Below are 11,059 nucleotides of genomic sequence, written 5' to 3'. Positions count from 1 at the left end.
GTAGAGACGGGGTTTCACCGTGTTAGCCAGGATGGTCTTGATCTCCTGACCTCGTGATCCGCCCATCTCGGCCTCCCAAAGTGCTGGGATTACAGGTTTGAGCCACCGCGCCTGGCCGTAATTCCAGAACATTTTTATCACCCCAAAAAAGAATCCCTACATCCATTAATACTCCCTCCCCATTTCCTCCCTTCCCCCAAATCCCACCCCCGCACTGATCTGCTTTCTCTTATTAGTCAGGGTTCTCTAGAGAGACAGAAGTAATAGGAAATACCTATGAAGAGGAGTTTATTAAGTAGTATTTATTCACATGATCACAAGGTCCCACAACAGACTGTCTGCAAACTGAGGAGCAAGGAAGCCAGTCCGAGTCCCAAAACTGAAGAACTTGGAGTCTGATGTTCGAGGCCAGGAAGCATCCAGCATGGGAGAAAGATGTAGGCTGGGAGGCCAGGCCAGTCTCTCCTTTTCACGCCTTTCTGTCTGATTTAGATTAGACTGTGCCCACCAGATTAAGGGCAGATCTGCCTTCCCCAGCCCACTGACTCACATGTTAATCTCTTTTGGCAACACCCTCACAGACACACCCAGGACCCAGGATCAATATTTTGTGTTCTTCGATCCAATCAAGTTGACACTCAGTATTAACCATCACAAGTCCACCCCTTGTCAATGTGAGATCATACATAATCTTCAAGTAAAGACAATAATAAGGTCATAATTACACCTAACATAATACAGCTATCCTTCATACAACCAAAAATGCACCAATCCCCAACCCAAATACTATTACATAAAGCTGATAATACTTAAATGCTGATATGAAGTCAATAAATCTTTTTTTTGAGACAGAGTCTCGCTCTGTTGCCCAGGCTGGAGTGCAGTGGCACGATCTCAGCTCACTGCAACCTCTGCCTCCTGGGTTCAAGCAATTCACCTGCCTCAGCCTCCCGAGTAACTGGGACTACAGGCGTGCGCCACGACGCTGGCCAATTTTTTTTTGTATTTTTAGTAGAGATGGAGTTTCACCATGTTTGCCAGGCTGGTCTTGAGCTCCTGACCTCAAGTGATCCACCTGCCTTGGCCTCCCAAAGTGCTGGGATTACAGGCGTGAGCCACTGTGCCTAGCCTGAAGTCAATAAATCTTATGTCACGTGATAAAGGAAAAGAAATTAAAATAAAGATATTTTCCTAGTACAGGTGTATACATGCACAAACGTGCTTTTAGCAAAAGGAGGAGGAAATACTCATGACAGTTACAGTCCCCATTTCTGCAACTGGTCACATGGTCGTAGCTGGTACTGATGACTACCTTCTACTACCCATTCTGTATTCCCTTTGCCTTCAGCAAGCTCCTTAGCTGATTGTGTTTTTTTGCCTGGTGGAGTGACTCAAACCTTCATTCCTGAAGGGTCTGGGTCATTCGTAGTCTGGCCTGGATTGGGCTGTTGTAGTGTTCCCTTAACCTTAATCACAGGGCATGGTAATACTAAGAGATGCCCTAATGGGTCTCCTGTATTCCATGCATACTCTTCCCTAGCTCCGTTGTGGAGTAGTAGACTGATTTTATCTTGATAGTCTGGGTCAGTCACCCCAGCCAACACTGTAACTCCCTTCTTATCCTGTTGACTTAAAGGTAGGAGGAGCCCAAAGCAGCCAGGTGGCAATCTGAACTTCCAGTTTAATGGAATCATTGTTGTGTCTCCTGGCGGCAGCGTTCCTCCCTCTGGAACTAAGACCCCTAGGCCAACAGAATGTAATGTTGCAGGAACAGGAAGCAAAAATTTTGCTAGTGGATCACTAGGGGTGATGGTAAGTCGTGCCACGTCTACTTCCACCCCTTGATTCCTGGACCCATGAATTCTGGCTATGGGAGAAACAGTACCATACATTGGATGCTGATTCAGAGCATACATGGCCTTCTGAAGAACTTTGCCCCAGCCCTGCAAAGTATTGTCACCTAGTTGGCGTTATAGTTGACTTCAAAAGACCATTCCACCATTCCATTAATCCAGCTGCTTCAGGATGAAGGGGAACGTGGTAAGACCAGTGAATTCCATGAGCATGAGCCCACTGCCACACTTCTTTAGCTATAAAGTGAGTGCCTTAGTCAGAGGCAATGCTGTGTGGAATACCATGATGGTGGATAAGGCATTCCATGAGTCCACAGATGGTAGTCTTGGCAGAAGCATTGCGTGCAGGATAGGCAAACCCATATCTGGAGTAAGTGTCTATTGCAGTGAGGACAAACATTTGGCCTTGCCATGATGGAAGAGGTACAATATAATCAACCTGCCACCAGGTAGCTGGCTGATCACCCCAAGGAATGGTAACATATCGAGGGCTCAGTGATGGTCTCTGCTGCTGGCAAATTGGGTATCCAGCAGTGGCCATAGCCAGGTCAGCCTTGGTGAGTGGAAGTCCATGTTGCTGAGTCCATCCATAACCTCCACCCCTGCCACCATGGCCACTTTGTTCATGGGCCCATTGGGCGATGATGGGTAGCTGGGAAAAGAGGCTGAGTGGTGTCCACAGAAAGGGTCATCCTATCCAGTTGATTCTTAAAATCCTCCTCTACTGAGGTCACCTGTTGGTGAGCACTCACATGGGATGCAAGTATCTTCACAGTTTTTGACCACTCAGAAAGGTCCATCCACAAACCTCATCCCCGAATTTCTTTGTCACCAATTTTCCAATCATACTTCTTCCCATGAATTCAGCCCATGAATCAGTATATAATCACACATCTGGCCATTTTTCCGTCCATACAAAGTACACAACCAGGTGCACTGCTCCAAGTTCTGCCCACTGGGAAGGTTTCCCTTCACCGCTGTCCTTCAGGGGTGTTGTAGAAAGGGGCTGTAGTGGTGCCACTCTCTATTTTGGGATGGTGTCTGCATATCATACAGAACCGTCTGTGAACCAGACCCTAGTCTTCTCTTCCTCTGTCAACTGATCATAGGGAACTCTCCATGAGGCTATTAGTGCAGGCTCGGGGAGAGAAGGCAGGGTGGCAGGAGTGGAGACCATTGGCCTTTGAGTCACTTCTTCATGTAACTTACTTGTGCCTTCAGGACCTGCTTGAGCCCGATCACGTATATACCACTTCCATTTGATGATAGAGTGCTGCTGTGCACACCCAGCTTTATGGATAGATGGGCCAGAAAGCACCCAGTTCATGATAGGTAGTTCAGATTGCATGGTGGCTTGATGAGCCATAGTCAAATATTCAGTTTCTACCAAAGCCCCGTAACGGGCCAAGAGCTGTATCTCAAAAGGAGAGTAGTTGTGTGCAGAAGATGGCAGGGCCTTGCTCCAAAATCCTAGAGGCCTCCGCTGTGATTCACCTATGGGGGCCTGCCAGAGGCTCCAAACAGCATCCCTATCTGCCACTGACACCTCAGGTACCATTGGATCATATGGCCCAAGTGGCAGGGCAGCTTGCACAGCAGCCTGGACCTGTTGCAGAGCCTTGTCCTGTTCTGGACCCCACTCAAAACTGGCAGCCTTTCGGGTCACTTGATAAATGGGTCAGAGTAACACACCCAAATGAGGAGTGTGTTGCCTCCAAAATCCAGATAGGCCTACTAGGCGTTGTGCCTCTTTCCTGCTTGTAGGAGAGGCCAAATGCAGCAACTTATTCTTCACCTTGGAATATCTCGACAGGCCCCATACCATTGGACCCCTAGAAATTTTACTGAGGTAGAAGGTCCCTGAATTTTAGTCGGATTTATTTCCCATCCTCTGGCACACAAATGTCTCACCAATAAGTCCAGTGTGTTTGCTACTTCTTGTTCACTGGATCCAATCAGCATAATATCATCAGTGCAGTGGACCAGTGTGATGTCTTGGGGAAGCGAAAAGCAATCAAGGTCTCTCCGAATAAGATTATGACACAAAGCTGGAGAGTTGATACACCCCTGAGGTAGGACAGTAAAGGTATATTGCTGCTGAAGGCAAATTGCTTCTGGTAGGCCTTGTGGACAGTAATGGAGAAAAAGGCATTTGCCAAGTCAATGGCTGCATACCAGGTACCAGGAGATGTGTTAGTTTGCTCAAGCAATGAAACCACATCTGGTACAGCAGCTGCAATTGGAGTCACCACTTAGTTAAGCTGATGATAATCCACTGTCATTCTCCAAGATCCATCCGTCTTCTGCACAGGCCAAATGGGAGAGTTGAACAGGGATGTGATGGGAATCACCACCCATGTGTCTTTCAAGTCCTTGATGGTGGCACTAATCTCTGCAATCCCTGCAGGGATGTGACATTGTTTTTGATTTACTGTTTTTCTAGGTAGAGGCAACTCTAATGGCTTCCATTGAGCCTTTCCCACTATAATAGCCCTCACCCTACCAGTCAGGGAACCAATGTGGGGGTTCTGCCAGCTGCTAAGTATGTCTATGCCAATCATGCATTCTGGCACTGGGGAAATGACCACAGGATGAGTCTGGGGACCCACTGTAAGTCGGACCTGAGCTAAAATTCCATTAATTACCATACCTCCATAAGCCCGTACTTTAACTGGAGGACCACAATGACGTTTTTGCTCCCTTGAAATCAACATCAGCTCAGAGCCAGTGTCCAGTAGTCCCCAAAATGTCTGATCATTTCCCTTTCCCCAATGCACAGTTACCCTGGTTAAAGTCCAGAGGTCTCACTGGGGAAGGATGGGAGAAAGATTCACCACATTAATTGTTGGTAATGTAGTGGGGTCCTTCCTCAAGGGAACCTGGCCTCCTCTTCATTCAAGGGGTTCTGGGTCTGTAAACTGGCTCAAGTCTGGAAATTGATTGAGGGGCTGTGATTCTGTTTTTATAATTCAAATTAGTGTTTTGTCCATTCAACCCAGAAGTTTTCTGCTTGTATAAATTCAGTAGGAAGGCAATAGACTTCCTATCAACTTCACTTCTAGGAGCACCGTGATTAATTAATTAGCCAATGCCAGAGCTCACACGAGTCAGACTATTCTGATTGCCGCTTTGCCTCTGCTGTCCATTACGGTAGCTACACACACCTTGCCTTTGACAGTTGAGTGTCATCACTTGGCTTCTGCCACCTCAGGATCCAATTATTCCTATTGTATTTAAACTTTGTGGTTGCGTGACTGCGGTTCCCACCATTAGATCTGACATACAGGGAAGAACAATCACAGGGCTCTTCAAAGATGCAGGTGCTGCCCTCACAAATCTGTTTTGCAAGGCATTGGTCAAGGGTATATCTTCTGGACCCTCTCAGCTGGGATGAGTAGGTCTAAGGTGACTAATCCACTCCACCATCCCGATCTCCCTAAGCCTTTGGATCCCTTCCTCTACATTAAACCGAGGGAGGTCAGGCATTTCTAGCTCATTCATGTGGGCCATCTTTTAATCCATATTTCAGCTAACCAAGCAAATAAAACTATTAGAACATTTTTAAACTCCCCAGCTGCAACATTAAAAGCAGAGTCCCTACTTAGTGGGCCCAAATCAATAAATTCAGCCTGATCCAACTCTGTGTTCCTTCCATCATTATCCCATACCCTTAATATCCATTCCCATGCCTGTTCTCCAGATTGCTGTTTATATGAATTAGAGAACTCAAATGGTTCTTTTCGAGTGTAGCACACCTCCTCATGGGTCACATTCTCAACCTCACCTCTAGGGGCCCGCCGGGACTTTAATTATAGGTCTAGAAGTAAACAGGGGTTTTGGGGGTGGCTCCTGAGAAGAATCAACGTTATCTTGCCTGGCAACTGTCTTGTGGGAGGCCATCACTGTTGTCTCAGGCAGCACAGGTTTATCTCCTCAGACAAAGGTGGAAAGGCTGATGGCAGCATGGGAAGGGATGTTGCCGCCACAGGGGATGGGGAAGCTGTTCCTTCTGGCAAAAAAGGTTCATCAGAGTTTACAAACTCAGTGTCCCCAGCTTCATCAGGGTCCTCCCACACGTCCCCATTCCAAGCTGCAGGGTCCCATTCTTTTCCAATCAATGCCCTCACTTTAACAGTAGACACCTGGCGAGGCTGTGCACGTGTCTTTCATTGCAGGTCAGCCACTCGCATGATAAGAACTTGTGTCTGTTTTTCCACAATTTCAGCTCTTTCTCTACAGGAGGTAAGAATTTCACTTGGGGCAATCTTAGCAGATTTGAGGCTCAGTATCTGCTTCTGAAGCTGAGAGACGGAATCCCTGAGTTCATCATTTTCTTTTGTCACTTTGCCCGCTGAACTTAGGAACAACCAACCAGCTTCATTATGTTCCTTGGATCTCCACATATGGTCAAAAGTATCATGTATAGAGTCACTAAACTCCTTGCCTCTCATGAGCAGTGAATCAGGAGTGTCAAATGCATTTATTTTGCATAACTCTCTAAACAGTTTATGCCAAGGACTATCAGTGTTCTCCATACTATGTGAAGTAGAGTCCTTAGCATTTTGGAGTCTAATCATACTAAGCAGCTAACTCCGGAAACCCCAAAACCGACAAAAGAACTCCATCCTTAATATTCTGTCCCTCTAGAACCAGTCCTGGTACCAAAATCTGCATTAGGGTTCTCTTAGAGGGACAGAACTAATAGGCTAGATATCCATATTTTTTTTATATATATATCTCCTACATATAGCTCAGATATATATCCTCTATATAGAAAGATCCGTTCTCTCTATATATCCTATATATATCTATATATAATTATATATATGTCTACATCATATAATATGTGTATACATATAAAGGGGATGTTATTAAGTATTAACTCCCACGATCACAAGGTCCCACAACAGACTGTCTGCAAGCTGAGGAGCAAGGAGAGCCAGTCCGAGTCCCAAAACTGAAGAACTTGGAGTCTGATGTTCGAGGGCAGGAAGCATCCAGCATGGGAGAAAGATGTAGGCTGGGAGGCTAGGCCTGTCTCTCCTTTTCACGTCTTTCTGTCTGCTTAATATCCGTTTCAGCTGATTAGATGGTGCCCACCAGATTAAGGGTGGATCTGCCTCTCCCAGCCCACTGACTCAAATTTAATCTCTTTTGGCAACACCCTCACAGACACACCCAGGATCAGTACTTTGTATCCTTCGATCCAATCAAGCTGACACTCAGTATTAACCATCACAGTTACTATGTATGGATTTGTCTGTTCTGGACATTTCATGTCACTGGGATCATAGAATATGTGGTCATTTGTGTCTGGCTTATCTCATTATAATGTTTGGAGATTAGTCCATGTTGTAGTGTGTATCAGTCATTCCTTTTCATGGCTGAATGCTATTGTCCTATGGGAATGGACCGCGTTTTGTTCATATCCTTTGATGGACATGTGGGTGGTTCTCCTTTGTGACTCTTGTGAATAATGCTGCTGTGTGGACAAGTTTTCAAGTCTCCTGAGTATTTTTCTTGTGTTTCGAGCTTTTTAACCTCACTGCCCCAGGCATAGCATTTGTGATTTCCTGAGCACAGGGGTGGCACATCTCTTATGAATCAAAAGAATAGGATTGGTCATTTTGGCTTCACAGCTGTTGAAGCAAAATTAAAACTCACAATTTTCAAAGGTCATAGGATTTTTGTCCTGACCCTGGTGGGTGTGGGGCCCTGAAGGGCTCCAACAGAGGTGGTCAGCATGTCTGCTGAGCCTTCAGGAAGACATGCATGGTCGCCGGCATCCTGGTGGTCCTTGTGGTGGCAGTTTGTGATTAGCTCAGCCTCATCCCCTGCTGCTGCTGCTGCTGCTTTCTGAGCAGGAGCATGGGAGTCTTTCAGCCTCCCTGTGAAGTGGACACAGGGTTTATTCTGGGGTTCAGGCACTGAGCGGAGTCCCTGTAACCCAAGGGTGATAGCGCTCGGGAAGGTGTCCCCCCTTAGACATGAGCTGCTCTCTTGTCATTTTCCACTTTTCACTTCCCAGCAACAACATAGCTTCAGACCAAAATCAAAACCTTCACCTCTTCATCATTTCTGGTTATATTTCAGAAACCCCTGCTATAGGGGGATCCCTCAATAAACTTAAATTTTCCAGATTTGGGGGACATTGTATCTTCATCATAGCATTGTAGGATTTATAAAGTTTTGTGTTGAATATTTTTATTTATTTATTTATTTAAGAGACATTGTCCTGCTCTGTTACCCAAGCTAGAGTGCAGTGGTGTGACCTTGCCTCCCTGCAGCCTTCAATTCCTGGGCTCAAGTGATCCTGCTGCCTCTGCCTCCTGAGTAGGTGGGGACTACAGGCACCCGTCACCCATGCCCAGCTAATTTCTGTATTTTTTGTAGAGACGGGATTTCACCATGTTGGCTAGGCTGGTCTCAAACCCCTGACCTCAAGTGATCCACCCACCTTGGCCTCCCAAAGTGCTGGAATTACAGGTGTGAGCCACCACACCCGACCTCCCTCTACCTTTTTTTTTTTTCTTTCAGTATGTCTAAATATTTTGGAATTGTAATTTAAACCATAAGGGCAAAAGCTGAAAATTAATGCTTAGGTTTGCTAGTAAGTGCACCCTTCCCTGTTTCCCCCAAATAAAATCAGTTTATTGTTTAATTGCACCCCAAAGCGAGTTCTCTCAGTATGAAGCAACTACTACATACACACAAAATGGTTGTTAATGTAATAACTTCCCTGGCTCATCCAACGTGCAATGCACACGACTTCAAAGACTACAATTTAGGGCAAGTGTACATGAAATGAGAAAGCAACTCTCCAAGTTTCAGAACCTGCTGTTAAATTATTTCTAGGACACTCAGGTCATATTTACTTCTCAGTAGGATGTTGCACTGTCATGTGATTATCAGTCTACCTCACAGTGTACATTACCAGATGCCAATTGGAGGGACTAGAGATAAAACTTAAGTAGTATTATTTCTTAATGGGCTGAATAAGGTAATTACAAATAAGTTTGCTTTACATCCTGTTGAAGACCTCTTTACAGCCTCAGCACCTAACAATATCTAGCAGGCTCCAAGAATGCTTGTCAGGTGAAATGATGATGTAACATTTGAAAATGGAGCCAGTTGCTTCAGGTTAAGTCATTCAGAACCAAATATCTGAAGAATGACCAAAATCAAATCTTTATTTTTATAACTGTATAAATGTGATCCAAATGTGTTCACCACCAGTTTTTCAAAAAGAAACACGCTATAAATAAGCAAACTGCATCTGCTCACTAATGTGTGTATGGACTCCCTAGATGTCTCATTGGGCTTAATTACAGAGCACTCACAGTAATAGATTTTTAGTGTATAGCGTAGCTTGATGTTAAGCCATTTTAGCTTTTGCACATACATGTTGTGCTTCTGGCTGATAATGGAGAAGAATTTGCAGCATTACACTGTTAAGCTAGGTTACATCCATCCCATTAAATGGCATCAATATCAATGTCATCATCCTTGTTTTTGGACTTTACAGTTTCAACTTTAGGTACACTGACAGTCTTCTAATATACCACCTCAATGCTCTCATCTTCATCTTCTTTACCACCAGAAGATTCTTCCTCTGCCTCCTTCATTTTATAAATGGTTCTGCTTTGACACAAATCTCTTTGGCTAGTTCTTTTGAGACATATTTCTTAAAGGCCTTTTTCCGACCAGCTGATGATGACCTCTTCTTCTAAAAAATCTACATCATACATCTCCTTCGAGATATGTGGAATCTTGGAGATGAGGTGAGCTTGGTGCATTGCTACCCCACACGTCAAACCACGAGGAAGGTACCATTGAGCTTTGTTGTTGTGACAAAATCATAGGAAATGGTGCCTGTATTTCTTATGTGTTCTCTAATCTCCTCTTTAAAAAGAACTCCAGTCAGAACAAGAGGGCCCATGGCTTTTACATCCAGTCCTTCTGCTTCAGCAACAGTTTCTTTGTCACATAAATCAATGATACCCTCTTCTTTCTTTTTCTTCACAAAATCAAACAGGATGTTGGCCCACTCCTCAACTGTTCTTTCCAAATCATCACGGAGTATCAGAACTTTTGCATGATCACTGATTTCATCCATTCTGAGACTTTGAGCTTCCTCACTTGTATCTTCCCCCCAGTCATCCTCCTCTTCTTCCACTGTATATGGAGGACGGCTAATTTCTTTGGTGGTGGTGGTAATGTTGTCTCACTGCTGGATACGGAGCCATTTTCCTTGTCTTTGCCCTTTCTATTTTTCTTTTCCTCTTCTTTCTTTCCTGTACCACTGTCACTATTCTCAGGTGGGTTTTTGAGAATGAATGTGCAGAGTTTATGGTGTGTGTCAAGCATGCCTTGATAGCCACAGGCTTTATAAGAATTACCTATTGTTTGCTGCTTTGGCTTGACATGCATATCTGTTTCAGGACTCTCACATTCAGGACAGACAACAATTTTTTAATGAATCCATCCAACATGTCTTGCACCTTATTGGCCTCATGAGATCCATTCACAATGTAACAATGTATCCCACCAAAATATTTGGTAGGATACCTTGGAGGCCGATTAATCGCCTTTGCGGTGTCAATCATGTTGACTATAACTGTCTTGATTCCATTTTCTTTGCCCTCAACCTTGGCAATCATACAGGGCATCTTGTGATAGAACTGGTCTGACACGCTGTGGTTGACATTGACAGACATTTTGGCTTTATTAGTGGCTTTATCAATAAGATGGAGATATCTTTGATTGCAGCTTTTTGGTATCTTCTGTCTGGAGAAGGAGGGATGACATAAACGACTGCAAAAGTTCTCGGTCTCTCATGTGAAAACATTTTCGCTACCAAGGCTGTAAGCTGTCTTGCTTGTATGCTATGTTTCCCCAATACAGGTACCAATGGCTGCACAACAGCTCTTCTGGTGAAGGCCTCCCTGTTCTCCCAGGCTTGAAAAGCGCTGTCCTTCATGCTTCCCTGTCACCTTGCTCCTAGCAGGCATCACATCAAGTCCACCCTGCCAGTTTATCTTTTTTTTGAGATGGAGTCTCACTCTGTTGCCCAGGCTGGAGTGCAGTGGTGCGATCTCAGCTCACTGAAACCTCTGTCTCCGGGGTTCAAGTGATTCTCCTGCCTCAGCCTCCCGAGTAGCTGGGACTACAGGCACCTGTCACCACACCCAGCTAATTTTTTTTTT

The 11,059-nt window shown here is 44.9% G+C and overlaps 1 long non-coding RNA gene and 1 pseudogene across 2 annotated transcripts in view; one reads left to right on the top strand and one right to left on the bottom strand.

Moving 5' to 3' along the window:
- Positions 1–7,605, top strand: part of LOC105529651 — a 12,889-nt gene extending 5,284 nt beyond the window's left edge. The window contains exon 3 of the long non-coding RNA XR_001004547.1: positions 7,596–7,605. This is a non-coding gene — a long non-coding RNA (uncharacterized LOC105529651). The remainder of the gene's footprint in view (positions 1–7,595) is intronic.
- Positions 7,606–9,328: 1,723 nt separating this feature from the next.
- On the bottom strand, positions 9,329–10,777 carry LOC105529650 (annotated as a pseudogene). The gene has a single exon (XR_001004546.1). The product of XR_001004546.1 is annotated as a eukaryotic translation initiation factor 5 pseudogene (transcript).
- Between the last annotated feature and the right edge of the window lie 282 nt (positions 10,778–11,059).

Source organism: Mandrillus leucophaeus, unplaced genomic scaffold (genome assembly GCF_000951045.1).
Source record: "Mandrillus leucophaeus isolate KB7577 unplaced genomic scaffold, Mleu.le_1.0 Scaffold777, whole genome shotgun sequence".
NCBI classification, from domain to species: Eukaryota; Metazoa; Chordata; class Mammalia; order Primates; family Cercopithecidae; genus Mandrillus; species Mandrillus leucophaeus.
Note: the sequence above shows the minus strand (reverse complement) of the source record. Positions and strands in the feature narration are given on the sequence as shown.